Below are 20,020 nucleotides of genomic sequence, written 5' to 3'. Positions count from 1 at the left end.
CTCCGTTAGAAGGGAAACATGGCAGTAGTAGGCATTTCTACTAGTGATGCTTAATGCACCTTATGATCCAGTGTGCCTTATGTATGAAAGTAGACCAGAAAATAGACATTCATTGATAGTGCACAATATAATCCGGTGCACCTTATAGTAAAAAAAAAAATCCATAAGGATAAAATTGCATAAGGAATCAGGGGCATACAAAGGATTTGTAAACTACACTGTAACCAATTCCTGTTTTTTTTTTTTTTTTTTTTTTTTACAATAAAGTCATACATTAAATAACTGTTTAATGACGTTCTGTTGTAAAACTGTAGAACTCAATGCATCTTGAAATGCCCTATTAAATCAGTTTCCACCTGTATATAAAACAGTAACATTTGAGCTATCAAATCTAACAGGTGGTTAAATTTAAGAAGTTTCCAAGGAATGTACTGCTTTGTTGAGAGACTAAACACCAAGCAAACCCCATAAATTTACCACAGGGAGAAGCTTCCTAAATTTTACCTAATTTTAGACTGTAAATTGTAGAATGCAACATATACAATTTATATAATACATTTGAAACAACAGTACACACACATTTTGTTTGGGTAGAAGTTGAAGGTGCAAGTTGTCGTTTTCTTTACTGCAAAGCATGGCTATATGCAGTACCTTTTAAGTGTTTCTGCTGCCAGTATTTTTATTTTACTGTTCATTTACAGTGAAATTAATATAAGTAAGCTTTCCCCACAGTAAAAATGTACTATAAACTTTTCACAGAGGGTGGGGCGCTAATGTTGTAAGCCAAGATTCCCTAGAAAATTAAAAACAAAGTTAGAAATGCTTCTTCTGCGTGACTGCGATGATGTAGCATGACAGTTACAGCTTGCATATCAGAGGCTTTCATCACATCAGATTAAATTTGACATTAAATACAGATACTGTGCATTGTTCACCAACCAGTCCTAAGAAAAAACAAATATAACTTTTTTTTAAACTAGCATTTCATTCAACAACCATTCTAAGCTCCTGTCTATGTCTGTAAAAAGGGACATACTGTATGTTCCTCATCCAGATTTTTCAGTTTCCTCCCAAAACCACAGGATGGGCGAGTTGGCTACGCTAAACTGCCGCTAGGTGTGAGTGAGTTAGTGAGTGAGAGAGTGAGTGGATGGGTGTGTGGGTGTGATTAAGCACACTTTAACGCCATTGCACAGCAGTACTGCAGAATTTAAACACACTTTCTTTGGAAGTGTGTGTGGTGTGGTCTGTGGTAGGGAACACACACTCACAACACTAGTGATTAGGACAGTGAAACCAATACACACCCAAAGTAGTGGGCAGCTACCTTAGCAGGAACTGGGTACCTCAGCTCTAAATGAATCCTGGTCCTGGGGCTTAAACCAGCAACCTTCTGGTCCCAATCTTGCTTCTTTTACCTTTAGACCACAGCTGCCCTTGGGATGGACTGAGGTGATGGAAGTGTTCCTGTCCCATTGTGAGTCTGAACAAGAAGAAAGCAGATAATAAGATGGATGAATGTGCTGTACATCAACCCAGAATTCCTATTTTAGTGCATCCCAATCTTCCAATTACACTGATCAGTAAAACAATATGTACAGTATGTGGATGAGTATTATACTGTTGAAACAGAGCACTGGATTGTGCATTTAGAAAATGTGATGGATCAAACCAAGCTGAACTGCTTGAATTTGTGCACCAGGAGTGGCATAAAGTTATCCAAAAGCAGTGTGTAAGCCTGGTGGAGGAGAACATACCAAGACGCATGAAAACTGTGATAAAAAAACAGGGTTATTCCACCAAATATTAATTTCTGGACTTGTAGAGGAGACCTGCAAATCTATATCTATATATTTTTCTGTCTTTAACACAGTCCAGATTAATAAATATTGCCTGTGGTTGTTATAGAGATGTGTTTGGCATTTACAGTATTGCTCCATAGACTTTCACAATAATGTAATTTAACTGTATTTCTCAACTGAGCCCCAGTGAGCAGAAACTGGGAGAAAAGTCTGTATTCCTTTAATACACAGCTTTATCTTACAGTTTATAGAATACATAGTTTGTTTCTCTATTTATTGACAAACACTTATTTATGTACTTATTTATTAACATGCTCTGCATTTCGATGCTTATTTACATACATATAAATGCACACTATACATTTACTAATATACATATTGATGAACACTCTCTGCAATTTAAATTCAAATGTTTGTAGATGTATATAGATCTATATAATGCATTTTATTCTGTACATATTTATATATACACATTTCAAGCACTTTCAACACTATGAGTATTTATGTACATATCTAAATATATATATTAAAATATACTACGGTCTTATACACATATTTGCGAGCATTCTTTGCATTTATATATACATGCATACCATACATTTGTTTACCTACATATTTAAACCAAATATGTACAGTGGCAGTCAAAAGTTTGGACACACCTTAAATTCAGTGAAAAATACATGGAATTATTTAGTAAACAAAAAAAGCTAAACTGAATATGTTTTATATTTTAGATTCGCACCTCTTACTTATATGACAGTTTTGCACATCTTGGCTGTATTTTCTCAGCCAGATTTATGAGCTAGAGCCACCTGGAATTCAGGCTTTCAGTTAGTTAACAGCTGTGCTGAACTCATCAAGAGTTAATTACTTGAATTTCTTGCCTCTTAATGTGTTTGAGAGCATCAGTTGTAAAGTTGTGAAGAGGTAGAGTTGGTATTCAGTGAATAGCTCTATCCATATTATGGCAAGAACTACTCAGATAGGTAAAGAAAGAAAAAAAATCAAGAGCTTGAAAAGCAAACGTATACTTGCATTCGCAAGGATAAATCAAATATATTATGATGAAATTGGCTCTCATCAGGGCAGATACTTTACAGAATATTTTAGTTAGTTTGACACCTTTAAGTTACTACATGATTCTTTATGTGTTCATTCATAGTCTTTACAACACCGAATGAGATGTATGTATATTGTATGTATTTAAACATTTATTTTAGACATTTCTTTATATACATATTTATAACGTTTTCTGTATTTGTATACAATTTTAAATACATGTGAATTTACATTTATTTATACATGTATTTACACTCTCAGTCACTCCAGATGACCTTTGACCTACTATTCTTTTTTTGTTCACCACAAAATGCAACCTGTTGATGACTGGGCTATTTTTGGAGTTCTTGTGCTGGATAGATTTCATCTCGTCTTTCCACATTCACAGCTGCAGCGCTACGTGTTCGACAGCCTGTCAGTCACGTTCGGCTCGTGAAGATAAAGTATCTAGAGAGGACCAACAGCGCGAGCTGATGAGATTAATGTGATTTATCTACTGGAGAACGTTCCTGCTATTCCACATCCGCCTCGAGAAAGTCGAGAAATTGGAGAAAATAATAAGCAAAAGACAGCCTGTTTTTACACTGTGAATGGAGGAGACTAAACATTAGGGAGGAGGGGAAATAGAAGAATGTCAGACCAAAAGCATTGTGGGTATTGCACAAAACCTATTGTACGATTGTACAACAGATGCACAGTCCAGTCGCAATATTAAAACCACCTCCTTGTTTCTGCACTCATTGTTCATTATATAGTCCTGTATCTGTTTCTCTGCACTCTGTTCTTCAATGGTGAGGAAACCACCATGGGCCACCATAGAGCAGCTATTATTTGTGTGTTGGGCTGTGTGTATATAAGACTGTATCAGACACAGCAGTGCTGCTGGAGTTTTTAAACACTGTGTTAGATTAATATCACAGTTCATCAGTGCACACAGGATGCTTACTACAGGATGCTGCCCACAGGACCCTGCCCACTGGATCTTGCCGACAAGATGCTGCCCACAGGACCTTGCCCACTGGAACCATAGGACCTTGCCCACTGGATCTTGCCCACAAGGCCCTCCCCACAGGACGCTTATCTTAGGATTCTGCTCACAAAATGCTGCCCACCGGAACCTGCCCACAGGACGCTGCCCAAAGAACCCTGCCCACATTACCTTGCCTACAGGATGCTGCCCACAGGACCATACCCAAAAGGATCCTGCCCACAGGACGCTGCCCACAAGATGCTGTCTACAAGACACTGCCCAAAGGAACAGGGCCCTGCCCACAGTAACCTGCCCACAAGCTGCTGCCACAGGACCTTGCCCACAGGACCTTGCCCACAGGAAACTGGCTACAGGACGCTGCCCACAGGAATGTGTTATTGTGTGTAAGAATGTGTTATTACCTGTGTCCAGTCCTGCTCACCCTAAAGAGACAACATTCTTGCTACTGGTAACTCAAAGCTTTTGCTTACCTGGTAGGTGTTTAAAAACTCCAGCAGCACTGCTGTATCTGATACGCATGTACACACAATGCAACACACACTACTAACACACAATTATCATGTCCCTTAACAGTAACAAAAGAAAAAAGTATACAGAGAAACCAATATACTGCAGTTCTGAAGCCTGTAATTATAAAACTAGTGCACAGGTCTCTAAGGTCAGTGGAGATGAAAAGATGGACAGTGAGTGCAAAAACAAGGAGGTGGTTATAATATTCTGGCTGGATCCTGCTGATTTTAAGCTTTGCATTTGTGTCTGGACATAACAAGCCTGTTGTTCACAGAATTGCAAAACAGCAGTAATAATTCTGAAAGTGTTAAAAGACCACCCTGTACAAAATAATTCACTGTAATTCTTGACCATGACGACAATTTCAAGGACATTTGAGCAAATCCCAGTAAAGGTCAGCAGCTTTCCCAGCAGCTTTAACCTTTCCAGTGATCACGCTGCTGTAAACACTATCATACAGTAAATGATGATTGCCTTGCACAATTTTAGGGAAATGCAGCCAAGAGCAGCTTTCTGAAATAACTGGTATTTGAGTTCATCATGAAGGGAGGGGATTCGGAGAAGGAGGGGTGGGGCCATTCCACAGAAGCACCACAGAAGATTTTTCCCTACAGAACTTTTCACTGGGTGATAATTTAAAGAGCTCATGTTGACATGCGAGTGTGAAGAAAGTATCTAATATGTACAAAAACTTGAAGATGTCAAAAATGACACAATTTCATCACATTTAATGAACGTGCTCAGAGACAACAGATGTGGTCCTGATTTAGACACAGTAAATGTGTCATCCTTTTTTTTTTATTTATTACTATTTTAGGCTATTAAATAAACTGATGTAGTGTAGGTTCTGTGCAATAAATGAAAAGAAAAACAAAGACTTTATTATATAATATTATTTTATACAGTAGAACACACGTACACTACATGGACAAAAGTATTGAGACACATGCTCACTCATTGTTTCTTACAAAATCATGAGTACTTAAAAAGTTGATCCTGCTCTTGTTGATTTAACATTCTCTGGTATCTAATAGAATAGGTTTTCTACTATTTCGACTTTGAAGCATGGCAGTGAGGAAGAGAACACTAACCATACGGAGATATGTAAATATGAATAAGGTGTTGTTTATTAATTAATTTTATTTTTGTGTTTAGAAAAAAGTGACTAATTGTGATTAATCAAGGCAAATTGTGCATTTAGTTCATTTTAGTAAATTTAAAAAAAAACAATGTGCTTTTTTTCTTTTTAATTTTTGTTGTTTTTAACTGTCCCACCCCTTTGTGCGTCCCCATCACCGGTGGCACCTGCGACCCTTGGAGGATGCGGACGAGCACACGCCTCCTCCGACACGTGTGAAGTCAATCACCCCTTTTTTCGAGCTGCTGCGGATGAATCATTGCCTGAGCAGCTAGCGCGCTCGGAGGAAAGCACAGCGGCCAGGTTCCGATTCTTACGCTCACAGACGCCTCGTGCCGTCCGGCGCCACCTTTAAGTGTGGGAGAGAGCGCCATCTACCCACCCAGAGAGGGAGCAGGGTCAGTTTTGCTCCCTCTGAACACCGGCAGCTGATGGCAAAGCTGCATGAGTGGGGGTTCAAACCTGCGACCTCCTGCTCATAGTGGCAGCGCTTTAGACCACTGGCCCACTCAGCACCTCTAAACACTGTGTTTTTTAAAGTGCACTCCTACATTTAAAACAGCACAATAAAAGTCAGCATTCCTCTTCTTTCACTCACTCAGTTCTTTAGAACTAAACTTGTACTGTAGGCCTTTCAGATCAGAGCTAGCTGATTCATTAACTAGTCATCGTATGCTGCTTGCTCTTATAAAAGGTGGGCAACTAATGCAGATTACACCCAGACGGTTGCTAGGCTGTTGTAATGCGGTTGCTCTGGTATTCCAGGTGGTTTCCACTGCATTGCTTGTAAAAGGTTTTGTTGCTATGGTGTTACTATTGTTTTTATAGAGTAGTGCCGGGCGATATAACGATATCGATTTGTTTCGCGATAATTTTTCCCTCGATGACGATGATAAGCCTGTGCAATAGAATTCGATAAACATTCATTTCCATTTCCGTCTAAGTGGCGCGGCAAACAACGAAAACACAACGTGTAATCAATCCAGAAGATGCTGGAGCAAATTAATAAATAGTTAAGAAAATTGTAATAGTTATTCTCATGCATGCAACAAAAAACCCTAAAGAATAGTGGAGTATGGCCCGACACACGCAAACAACCATAGTGTTTGGACTTTGGGAATAAACGGCCGCACTGTTCAGCACGTTTTAAATAAATTTTAAGTAAATTTTAAGCACTAAATGTAATTAATTCAATTTATATTAGGACCTCGGGGCAGGTGCTGCAAAAATGTGTATGTGGGGCGCGGATTAAAGGAAGAGGTTTTTTTGCGGAGCGGTAACAGGACAAAAACACCTTAAGAATGATGTCTAAATGACTTTCCTCTAATCTAATATAATTTAACATGGTTTAAGGATATAAAATAATTTCTAAACAAACGAACTTTTTAATATTGAGCTTATGGCCCAAGTGCAAAAACACAAAATCATTTATCATTTAGATTATCTGCCTGAACGCGAGCCCGAACCCGAGCTTGAACGCCAGCCTGACTCAGGCGCTGCATGAACTCGGGCCGGTCGAGAACACCGCTTTCCTCTCAGATTAGGCGGAAGAAAATGGTCTTTTTTTTAATGTAACAAATCACACTGTGATTTTTGTGATATTTCCCCAATTACAGCTCAGCTGCGCGTTTAAAGCTCAACGCATGAATTAATCGGTGCGCTGTGCGCCGCGCGTGCTCGCGGGGGATTTGACGCGTCTGTCAAGCAAGTTAATGGACCATTTTGGGGGCAGAGATTAAGAAGTACAGCAGGTACATCTCAGATTTGTAGTTTAATGCTCTACTAAATTACTGGCTTTAAAACTGGCTCATGATATGGTCGGTTCTGGCTGGATTTTTTCCTGCCTACAGGCTGCATTTGACGGAAAGCAGCTCCTCAGTCAGACAACAGTGTCAGCATACAAATCGTGTGCGTTTCCTACAGGACAAACCATTTAAAAGTGCAGATAAACTCATTAAAAAATCACACAGTGTCTGTCTGGCTTAAAATACTTTTAATAAGGTACAGCTTTTAAATTAATAAATCAACATTCATTAAAAATCCGTGAGAAGTTCTGTATGCTAAATGACAAGCTAAGCTAATAAGCTAATAACATTTAATAATAACAGAAAAATAGATATGAATTTGGAAAATAACCAACTAAAGTGAGCTCAAAATACAATAATAAATATAATCTAACGAATTTCAAAATATAAATTAGAAATATTGAACTTCAATATTAAATTCAACTTCAACTACAAAAAACGCAAGGACCGATAGAACATAACGAACAGAAAAAAATAAATTTGAAATTGGAAAAAAAGTTCAAAATGCTAAAAGAAATAAAACCTAACGAATTTCAGAATATAAAATCTAAATATTGCACTGCAGCAGTACAAAAGCCTAAGTGCTTAAACAAACAAACCAAAAAACAGCCTATCACAAATCATTTTTTGAGCCCGACCCAGCTGAGGAAAAGGTGGGAAATCTTTTTTTTTCGGCTGGGTCTTGGAAAACTTTGTGGTGAATTAAAGGGGCCGAGTTGCAATTTTTGTTTTACTTTAATCAGTTTTTAATCCGTCTTTTTAAAAACAAATATTCCAATATTGGCTGCCAATCAGTGCCCAATATTCTGAGCTCAAAAAACGCTATTCGGGCCAGCCCTACTAATCTAATATAATTTAACATGGTTTAAGAATATAAAATAATTTCTAAACAAACGAAATATTTAATATTGAGCTTATAGCCCAAGTTTTTTTTTCAGTCATGGAAAATTGGAAAAAATTGGAAAAAAGCCCGAGTTCATGCAGCGCCTGAGTCAGGCTGACGTTCAAGCTCGGGTTCTGGCTCGTGTTCATGATTAATTTGTTTTTTTTAAAAACTAATATTGGAATATTCGCTACCAATTACTGCCAAATATCCGGAGCTCAAAAAATGCTATTCGGGCCAGCCCTAATAATTATGGAGATACAGAAAAAAATATTGTGATAAAACTTCCATCACTCCCTTATTCTCTCACTAATAAAAACAAACCTTTAAGTGTGACACAAAGTGATTTGATTTATATCGTGATACATATCGATATCGACTGATATGGAAAACTATATCGTGATAAGATTTTTTCCCATATCGCCCAGCTCTATTATAGAGTCATTGTTAGAATACTGTTTTTTTATAACTTTAGAAAAATTACTATATTTTTATTATTTTGACCATTTTTCTTTCATATTTGTAAAACTTCAGATACAGAAATAATTTTTTTCAATATTGACCAACTTTTTTTTTTCACTTTACATTTCCTGCCATTCATGCGTCAATCAATTTTATTATGAAAACGTGGTTGACAGAGTTTCAAACATGTTGAATTGTTTATGATGACCGTGTTAAATTTTAACATATAGATTTTTTTTATTTTTTATGATTTTAATAACCTTAATATTTTAACACAAATTAATAGACAGCCTAACCAAAGAGTGGAAATTAAATGATTCGCTAAACAAGAACCAGCAACATAAGTGAATTCAGGTTACTTTCTTATTGGGACCAGGAAACACGTTTTGGACATCTTTAAATAGCTTAATATTTTATGAAAATAGTTAAACAACTACCTGAAATGCTTATTAAACTGAACTATTGTTATTTAAAAAAAACTCTTTAATTTGTTATTTAACAAAAGAATTATCCATTTAAACAGGCAGGACTATAAAAAATACACAAAAAGTACTTTAAAGTGAAGTTTAACCTTCCTCTATATCTGTAATAATTTGTAAATCTTTCAAACTAAATGTTGATAAAATAATATGTATTGTTACACAGTCCTTGTGTGAAATATAAAATACATAAACTGTATAAAAGCTATGGAAATTAAAGTGGCATAATATATTAATACAGCTCTGAACAAAAATAGGAGACCACTTAAAAATTATTAGTTTTCTTTGATTTTACCAAAGATTCTGAACTCTTAAACTTTATGAATATAAACTTGTTTTCTTTGCATTATTTGAGGTCTGAAAGCTCTGCATTATTTTGTTATTCCAGCCTTTTCTCATTGTCTGCAAATAAATGCTCTAAAAGACATTATTTTTATTTCATCTATAAATTAAAAAAATCAGAGAATCTGATTCAGAAACTAAAGTGGTCTCTAAAATGCCTCTTTTCCAGAGCTGTATTATTGACCCATTCTGAAAACCCCCTTTTACCACCACTGGTACGACTATTACATTATTTCTCTTTTGCAATCCACTTACACAGCATTCATTTCATAACTGAACCCACTAATGAGATCCAGCCTATGAGGAGCAGATGTAGTAATACTTGCTGTAAGCTACTTCCTTTCATTTTATAGTGAAATACATCTGTGGTTTTGCTTGTTTGGTTAACTTTGAGGTGTTGCATAAGTGTTATAGCAGTGTAACATAATGTTACGAGAGAAACAGAGAGAACAATCAATCCTATCCATCCACATAGCAAACTGGTGAATCATCTGTGAGGTTCTGGCTGTGTCCACAATCATTTCCTGTTTAATGAGCTACAGAGTGGAACCAGAGAACAACACCTCAGCCATGTAATGGCCTGTGCAACCAGCCATGTACACCAAGTTCTGACCAGGAATGCGTGTGGTAAACGTTACAACATCATCCAAGTATAAAACTGTGGAAGACGTTTGGGGGGGGGGGGGGGGGGGGTTTGGTTGTTTTCTTGGTTTGGGAAGAACCACAGGCTCAGAGATCTTAACTGAACCACCAGAGATTACCTTTAGAAGAGATGGATGGATGGATGGATGGATGGATGGATGGATGGATGGATGGATGGATGGATGGATGGATGGATGGATGGATGGATGGATGGATGGATGGATGGATGGATGGATGGATGGATGGATGGATGGATGGATGGATGGATGGATGGATGGATGGATGGATGGATGGATGCTTTATTGATCCCCGGGGGGAAATTCTTGAAATTTATGATATACTTTCATATTGCTAAGAATAAAGTGTTTTCAATGTTTTCTTCAGAATAATGTTCGGATTGAGGCTAAACATGACGGCTTCTGCTGGTAGTAGAACTACATACATGAGTTTCTTTGATTTTACCAAATTGAAAACCTCTGGATTATAATCAGGAGGAAGATGGATGATCACAAGCCATCAAACCAAACTGAACTGCTTGAATTTTTGCACCAGGAGTGCAGGCATAAAGTTATCCAAAAGACTGGTGGAGGAGAACATGCCAAGAAGCATTAAAACTGTGATTTAACACCAGGGTAATTCCACCAAATATTGATTTCTGAACTCTTAAAACTTTATGAATATGAACTTGTTTTCTTTGCATTATTTAAAATCTGAAAGCTCTGCATCTTTTTTTGTTATTTCAGCCATTTCTCATTTCCTGCAAATAAAAGCTCTAAATGACAATGTATTTATTTGGAATTTGGGAGAAATGTTGTTTGTAGTTTATAGAATAAAACAACAATGTTCATTTAACTCAAATATATACCTATAAATAGCAAAATCAGAAAAACTGATTCAGAAACTGAAGTGGTCTCTTATTTTTTTTTAGAGCTGTATAGGTTAAGTATTTAATGTGACTTGGGCGCCACCTTGTGATAGAAATATGCAATAAAATTACTTCTGGAGTTCTTGGATGGGACACACTCAAAAGTTTGGGCACTCCTGCTGAAAATGTCTAATATTGTGAATATTTAATTCAGTAGAAGATGAGCAGATCTATAAAATCCACAAAGTTACATTTTATTTTAGAGTGCATAAAAGGAAAAAGGCAGTTGCTAAACTGTTGTTATGTGGAGATATTACGTTTTTTGTGGCAACTTAGCGGCTGAACGTGTAATGAAATGGTGTGGCTAGAATATTGTTATAGTATTGCTAGTTGGATGCAATGGAGTCCCAGTTGGTTGCTATGATGTTGCTAAATGGTTGATAGAAAGCTGCAATGGTGTTGCTGGACGATTGCTATGATTTTTTTAGGTGGTTGCTGTGGTATTCCAAACGACTGCCACGGCGTTTAGCTTTGCTAAATATTTGCAAGGTGGTTGTTTTGGTGTTGCTAAGTGGTTGTTATGTAGTTGCTAACTGGTTGTTTTGGAATCCCTTGTGGTTTGCATTATATTAAATGGCTAAATGTTTGTTGAACAGTTAAATTAAGCTGTTACTAGGTGGTTCCTATGGGGTTGTTAGGTGATTGCTATGGTTTTTCCAGGTAGTTTCCATAGTGTTGCTAGGTTGTTGTTATGGTATCCCAGGTGGTTGCCATGGTGTTGCTAGGTGACTGCTAAGGGGTTGTTTTTATGATTAAATTTGAAGAATGCAAAATTTTACGGAAACAAATTCCACAAACATAAACTGTGTTCAATCAAACCCAAGGGTTTTCGCTATTTTGGTTTCAGGTGGGCATGGGATCTTTCTGGATTTGAAAATATGTTGCAAATGGGTTCCATCCTCCATCTCTATGTAATTAGGTATGGTCCTTGGTGCGCTTCCATTTGTGGACCAAAATTATGTGGTTCTTGTTTTATTTTGTGCTAAAAATGCTAAAAGGTGTTAAAATGATGTTACTATTAGAAATAATGTACAAAGTTAAAAGTAATATTTGCTTAATATCTTACTGTTAACTACCTGTTCGGCCATTTTAAAAATAATAATGTTTATGTTGAAATATCGGAAAATATTTTCCGGTTATCGGTTGAAATATTTTCCCAATAAAACCAATACCGCGCCAATGCAGCAGTATCCAGTAAGTGTGAGACCAGTTTAGCCTTCTGATGTTAGCATCTGCTAATCTCACAAGACATGAGATACATACACCCATCCTGCAGGATAATGATAAGGGTTTGGAATTTGATTTGATGTTAGAAATGACTGTGGACGATCTGTATTAAGTACACTCAGGCTACACTTGTGTGTGGAACAGGCCTCTGGCCTCTCGCATCTGCAGTAAAGCAGTGCTATCCTCTTTCAGCGAGAGCCGTAGCCGTGTGGCTCCACCGCAGCCCAACCACACAGGGCCCAGGGAAGACTCTATAGACTTCCAATGGATATCCGGTGGTTTGAACTGGCAGCTGCTGCCCTGCATAATAAATTAAACATCCAACCACACACTTTAGCGCCTCACGCCGTGCTGTTAGATAACACAGCGGCTCATATTAGCTCCTTTTAAGAAGAGCTCATTTTGGTATCAAGTGTGTGTTTGTGTTTGCTTATGGGATTTTTGAGTGAGTTTCCACATTAGATGTTTAGATGTAGATACTTTTTTCACCTTTTAATACACCTCGTAAATATGTATTTATATTTATTTAAATATAAAACTAAGCATGCAGTGGACATTACATAAATGCAATGCTTAACTTAATTAGCTTGAATTTTCTTGTAGATTTATGCAGTTATAAGTTCATAGTAAGTGTCCATACGAAAATATGGCATACATTAGAATACGTCGATTTCAAATATATAACATAACATATTGAAATGTATAAATATATATAAATATAAATGCCAGCATTTTTAAAACTGGCCAATTGTCCCAGCTGTACATCATACAGGTTAATAATATATGTTGTAAATTGACTATGTATATATTACATGTACTACAACTGACAACTAAGTATATGTTGACTACCTGTATGCACGTATACATATGCAAGAAAATGCCCTTTTCTTTATCATATATGGAAATATATAGCATATTATTGAGCTTATTTACGAAGTAGTGCATTTGGCTGTTTTAATTTGCACCCATTGCTGCTGAAACACAGCTTGTCTAATCATCAATGAAAAGTCTTGCTAATGGAATAGGACTTTCAGAAGCAGAATACATGAACCTACAGGCACCCTGTCTGATGCCAAAAATGTTTTTATTATTGGTGGTGCTCAATCTAGTTCTTCTAGGATGGGATGAGTTGGGCGGGTGGAGGTGAATAAAGTCGGGTGGTGATTATTCAACATCCTGACCTTACTAATGTTATTGACATTGAATTCAATCAGATTCTCACAAAGGGGCCACAATAATTTTGTGTATATAGTCTATATGGCATTTGCTTTGCACGTAATAGCACAAGATTAAACGTAGTTGCTGAGGAAATAATATAAGTTACATATGCATAAATCCTTCTCTCACAAAACCATAAAAAGTTAGAATAAAAAAACAATATAACAGCATTTATTTTTTGTTAGATTTAAGGACAATACAAGTCTGGAGCCTGTCTAGAAGCTTAAGGCCTGTGGGGATCCTACATAGCAACAGATTCAGAGCTTCTGTCTCTGAATTTACTACAACTACAAGGTGGAGCAGCTATAGGAAGGAGTGTATAATAGGGTGGAGGACATTAAGTGATTAAACACAGTGTTTAAAAACTCAAGCAGCACTGCTGTATAGCTCTATATATATAGTAAAGTCTTGTACACACACACACACAGCACAGCCCACAAATAGTGCAAAGTCTGCAGTGTGTCTAGAGGCTAAGGCCTTTAAAGGGCCACAATGTCATAATAATAATCGGTACTGTTAATGACTTATTGAATAAAAGGAATAGTATTACAAAAACAGAATACCAAAGGGTTCAATTAGTCATTGGTTCATCCTTGGGAATGTCTACAACAAAATATTACCATAATAAGCAATAAGCTTGAAGTGGTTGAATTGTTGGAGCAGCTATAGGTAGGAGGGTATTTTAAAAATAAATAAATAAATAAAAAGAGTGAACAGTGAGTGGACACAGTGTTTAAAAACTCCAGCAGCACTGCTGTGTCTGATCCACTTGTGCACACTGCACAACACACACACATACAAATCTGGCAACAAGTTAGGCACACATATACACACATAAACAATTGTGAACATCTATAACTATACACATATAATATACAATAAGCCTGAAGGGGTTAGGCCGAACATCAAGGCTGTGCATCTTGGTGAACGTGAGTTAGAGAACGGTTGAAGCACCTGCCTCAGTCCCACCGTTCTGTTCCCTTTCGAACCAAAATCCCCCCAGACCCTCTCAGGCCTGGAACAGGTGACACCCCTCCAACCCCATCCTGGCCACCCCCCCGTCCTCCCACCTCCCCCAGTCCACCGCAAAAACCCAGCTTTAACAGAAATAGGGTCTGGTTTACTGGTCAGATCCTGACGTCTGGGTGCTGCCGGGCTTCCGAAGTGCGCTATCAGGCGGCAGCAGGCAGCCTGGCCTGAGATGGTGTGTGCGAGGGCTCTGCTGCAGGCCTGTGCTGTGGCTTCAGCCTCAGGCAAACGCTCGCCTCACTGTGGGTGACCTGCTTCCGGCAGATGTCCCAGATGCTACTAGGGCCGAGAGTATCCCACCACAGAAGGAGGGAGGGAGGAGGTGTGTATGTATGTGTGTGTGTGTGTGTATGTATGTGTATGTGCGTGTGTGTGTGTGTGAGAGTACGAGTGTGTGCATTTGATGGGGGTGGCGGGTTGCGTAAAAAGAGATGCTTTGCTCCTGCGCTGATCTGCGGGGCCGACTTGCTTCCGTTTGGTCTCGTGGGAGACTTCCAGTAAGAGCAGATGTGCGACAGAAAGAGCTTTTTTTCTTTTTTTTCTGTTTCTTTCTCGCGCTCATCTCTAACGGATTTGTTTGTTTGCCCAAAAAGCAGTTCAAGGGGCTCATCCCAACATGTCGTCATGTCTGGGGTGAAGGCCTAGTGTAGCGTGGGTTCCCAGCACTTCCGGAATTTTATTGTATTGAAAACAGGTGAAAACTCTGAATTCATGTTTAAATTCAAATATATCAAAATCACATGTCCTATAAATCCATAATTGGATTGCATTTACTTTATTGCATCATGAACGCCAATGCATGCTGCAGTTCTAGCTTCTGACCCGTTGGAATTTAGGCCCCAAAGGCCAGCATTAACTCAAAAATGCTCTAATACACAGTCATCTCAGAATATTCAAGGATTATTATGACCACCTTGTTTGTTTCTACACTCACTGTCCATTTTTTCATCTTTACGGACCATATAGGAACCCTTTGTAGGTCTATAATTGCAGAGTGTAGTACAGTATCTGTTGCTCTGTGTGCTGTATTATCCTCCCCTTACTCTGTTCTTTCTTCAGGGGTCAGGACCCTACAGGACCACCACAGAGCAGGTATTATATTTTGGATGGTGGTAATCTTCAATATGTTTGTACAAATGTATCAGATACAGTCATGCTGCTGGAGTTTTTAAACACTGCAGTGTCACTGCTAGACTGAGGAAAAGGTCACCAACCAGAAATTGTCCTGTGGGCATTGTTCTTTGGGCAGAGTCCTGTGAGAAGTGTCCTGTGGGCATTAATGAAAGAACACAGGATAATCAACACAAACTGTTCAGCAACAAATCAACTCACTGTCACTGCAGCAAGAAATCGTCAGTCAGCAGCATCCTGTGGGCAGCGTCCTGTGGGGTGTGTCATGTGGGAAGTGTCCTGTGGGTACATATGAAGGAATACAAGATGATCAACAGATTCAGAGTGACTGTTTCCAACCTTAAATCTACAAGGTGGAGCACCGTAATAGGTAGGCACGTCTAATAGATTTGACTGGGAGTGAACACAGTGTTTAAAAACTCCAGCAGCATTGCTGCATCTTATCCATTTTGTACACACAACACACACAAAGACCAACACACCACCTCCATGTAAGTGTCACTCTAGTGCTGAAAACAACCCACCACCCAAATAATACCTGCTCTGTGGTGGTCCTGTTGGGCCCTACCTCTAAACTACCCTAATTGAAATCCTGCTGCCTCAAAACCACATATATCAAAACGTCACATTACTTTATCAATAATCATACAATTATTTGTCTACAAAGTTTCAGATCAGCGAGAAGGTAAATATGGGCTATTGTACACCTACACATCCACACACACATACATATTATCACTAACACACGACAGTGCAGAGCAGTGGTAAGGCTTGAGCAGTACAGGACAGAACCACAGGCTTCCGGCCTCACACTCACAATCTCTAACCTCTAGCTTCAGGGACCTTAAACACACACACACACAGTTTCACTAAACACTTTTTTTAAGTTGTGTATCGGATTTAAGAGGAAAGACACGTGTGTGTGTGTGTGTTTGTATAAAGCTGTGTGCGGTTTTCTGGAGCCTTCGCATATAATTGCCCTGTGTTTCCGGCGCTGGCCATGCAGTGAAGTGCAGGAAAGGAGGTATTGGTCACAAGCAGAAACCCAGAGATACGGAGATGGGTCAGATAGGTCACGCTATGGCCCAGCTTGGTCAGGTGCAATTGATCGTTGCGTAATTTGTTGGGTGAATGAAGCCTGAGGTGAGAGGAGCAGGGCTACCTCTGGTGTCTGGAGCCTGCAGGGGTCTTTCGTAGTGAAATCAGGGCAGCTAGGTCACAATGAACAACTGTGAATGTGACTAAATGTAGGCGTGCAGCTGTGGCTTGACACAGAATTGCAGACATGTTGAATTGTTAATGATGACCCTTCGATTCAATACCAAAGACGTTTTGATTTTCTAAAATTATTTTGATTACCTTCTTATTTGACCAAGACAGCTCAAGCTTTACCTCAGATGCTGCTCATCAACAAATCCTAACATTAACTAAAATGCTGAAATATGTCTCAATGGAGCTTGGAGTCATTGTTTGGTGTAAATTGTTCATGGTATTTAGCAAATTACTAAAATGTAATTTTCAAAAGACATGTGGAAGTAATTTCCCAGATAATGACAGGAACAGATCAATTCATTTTATATGCAATAAATTGAGAGGTGTGACGAGGTTGAACAAAAACTGAGGAATGTGTCTTAAAAATGAAATTTCAAATAACCTCATTGACTTTTTGAGAATTTTTTTAGGTAAAAAAATATACAACTGGTTAAACTAGCAACAAAGATGTGGCATTAATTACAGTTTATGAAGGTCAGTAGAGACATGCAAATGTGTTTTTTTAACTAATACTAGACAGCAGAAAAAAATGGTTTAGATTCTAATACAAAGACAATATCTAAATTTTACCAAGTAAAATTATCTAAATTCATGGCAATAAATGTTCTATATTTTGTTTTTTTCTTGAAGATTTAAGCATAGAAATTGTAAGATTATTTTGCTTATTTAAGGAATAATTATCTTAATCTATTTGTCTTACCTCAATCATTTTAAGACTTTGCGTTTGCTTGTTTTAAGAAATATTACTAAGAAAAATTTGTTTACCTCATTGGCAGATTTTCTTTTGCTTAATATAAGCATTTAACTTACATCTCAGTTTACATATTTTTTGGCTAGTTTTGCAAGTAATTTTTTACAGTGTAGTTCTATTAAATGCTAACTTTAAAATGCGTTTTGTGGTTTTAAGCAAAAATCTATGAAACAAAGCACACAGTCTACTACCTGGGGCTGGCTAGCGCTGCTAATCGTGGCTGGCTAGCGCCTCTAACCGAGGCTGGCTAGCGCCGCTACCCGGGGCTGACTGGCGTCGCTACCCGGGGCTGACTGGCGTCGCTACCCGGGGCTGGCTGGCGTCGCTACCCGGGGCTGGCTGGCGCCGCTAACCGGGGCTGGCTGGCGCCGCTAACCGGGGCTGGCTGGCGCCGCTAACTGCCCCTAGCTAAGCAGTGCTAACCGGTGCTGGCTAGCGCTGCTAACTGGGCCTGGCTAAGCGCTGCTAACCGGGGCTGGCTAAGCGCTGCTAACTGGGCCTGGCTAAGCGCTGCTAACCGGGGCTGGCTAAGCGCTGCTAACCGGGGCTGGCTAAGCGCCGATAACCGGGGCTGGCTAGCGCTGCTAACCGGTGCTGGGTAAGCAATGCTAACCGGGGCTATGGCTCACCTATGTACAAATTACTGGAATTCTAAGCTTACTGTAAATAAACAGAAGTGGTTTACTCACCCAAATAAACAGATTTCAGGAGATAAATCTGTGTAGATTAACATCCAGTGCTCGATTCAATTAGAAAGAAAAGTTTTTTGTTAAGAAGTGCAATTTTGTACACTTAGGTGCTTCCCCAGCAGCAAAACCTGCTGAATTAGAAGAGAAACAAGGCGAGACCCTTGTTTTCTTCACGTATGCATTCTTACTACTGTCACTTAATGCGTCTTATAATCCAGTGCGTCTTATGAATAAAAATAGTCCAGAAAGGGGATCCAATACAGATAAGTTACCACAGCAATCCTAACATATTACAGTAAATGATTTACACATTTAGCAAGATTGCTACTGTAGTGCTATTCTAATGTAGTATCTGGTGCTCACCACTTAGTATGTGGCGCTCACCACTTTTTTTACGTAAAACAAAAAGGCTCTATACTTCATTTGCCATTTTTAGCCAAATACTTTTGGTTGCCAAAAATTTAGTGCATCCCTATTTTTTGCTCCAATGTCCCCTCTTTTACATGCCCCTCTGTTATCCATACATAATTGGAGGGAAGTGCTGCAGATTTCCATCTGATAAAATGGCAAAATTACATGGAACAACAACAATTTTTTTTTTTTTTAAACAGTATGAAGAACAACAAGAAACCATAATCAATTTACGTGAAAATGTGCAGTTACTGAATACAGGGTTACCATAGTTTTGGGCGGATATATTGGGTTTAAAGACTTAAATCAAATGATCTTTTTCAAAAGTGCTCCTAAATCATATTTTCACTTGCATTTCATTTTAGTATCTGCATGTTATGCATTTAAATTTGGTTAACATATTTTTAGTTGAGCCTCAAAAATGTTGTAGTGCCTCAGTGATCTGCAGCTCCTCCCCTTCACCTGTTTACTGTTTCTTAAGCATACTTATATACAGTCTGTGGTTTATCCTCATTTACAGCCAAGGATACCCCAATCACATGATTTACAATCACCTAAACACATTCCAGTGAAGAGATCCATTCCCAGCATTACCTACAGTACCTGCCCCACACTCTTCACCCTCTCATCACTACAGTGGATCACTGCTCACATCTAGCGGCCAATAAGAGAACTGCACCACAGGAGAACTCCAGCACTGCAGCTCTCACATACCTCTCTCATACTATCTTTTTCTCCAAAAAAATCCCAAGGGGGGGGCTGCCATGACATCCCATTATAGTTCCGTTTGCCGTTTTTTTGGTCTAGCTCGCGTTAGCATTTTAGCACTGCTAGCTAAGTTGAAAAAGTTGAAGTTGTTGGAAATGACATGCTTTGAACACCAGCAGCTTCGTGAACACTGTTTGTGTCCGGCGCCGTTTTTTTGCATTACATTTAAAGGAAAAGGGAGGGAGCCCAGCGAGGATTGCAGCTTTAAAACTGAAAGAAGATATATATGTTTGCTCGTTTCACTTTGTTAAAAAGAATCATACAGAGCTGTATTCTGATCCGGATGCAAAAAAGATCATTTATTTACATATTATAGGAAAGGTATTGTATACAAAACACGATTTTTTTTTTGAAAGCTGAGGTAACGCTTGATGTTTACTTCGGCTGATGGTCTGACGACTCTACCTCAGCTTTCAAAAAAAATGTCACCGTATTTTTTATACAATAACTGTCCTATTTTGTTACTATAAAGGTAGTTGTATGCCT

The 20,020-nt window shown here is 38.5% G+C and overlaps 1 long non-coding RNA gene across 1 annotated transcript; it reads right to left on the bottom strand.

Moving 5' to 3' along the window:
* Nucleotides 1-243: 243 nt before the first annotated feature.
* Nucleotides 244-18,681, bottom strand: LOC111191252 (uncharacterized). Its single transcript, XR_007427567.1, has 4 exons — nt 18,356-18,681; nt 15,845-15,922; nt 1,347-1,483; nt 244-793 (listed from the first exon to the last, which is right to left on the bottom strand). It is a non-coding gene; the product is annotated as an uncharacterized LOC111191252 (long non-coding RNA).
* Nucleotides 18,682-20,020: the final 1,339 nt, after the last annotated feature.

Source organism: Astyanax mexicanus, chromosome 20 (assembly GCF_023375975.1).
Source record: "Astyanax mexicanus isolate ESR-SI-001 chromosome 20, AstMex3_surface, whole genome shotgun sequence".
NCBI lineage: Eukaryota > Metazoa > Chordata > Actinopteri > Characiformes > Acestrorhamphidae > Astyanax > Astyanax mexicanus.
The sequence above is the reverse complement of the archived record's forward strand: the minus strand, read 5'-3'. Positions and strand labels throughout refer to the sequence as shown.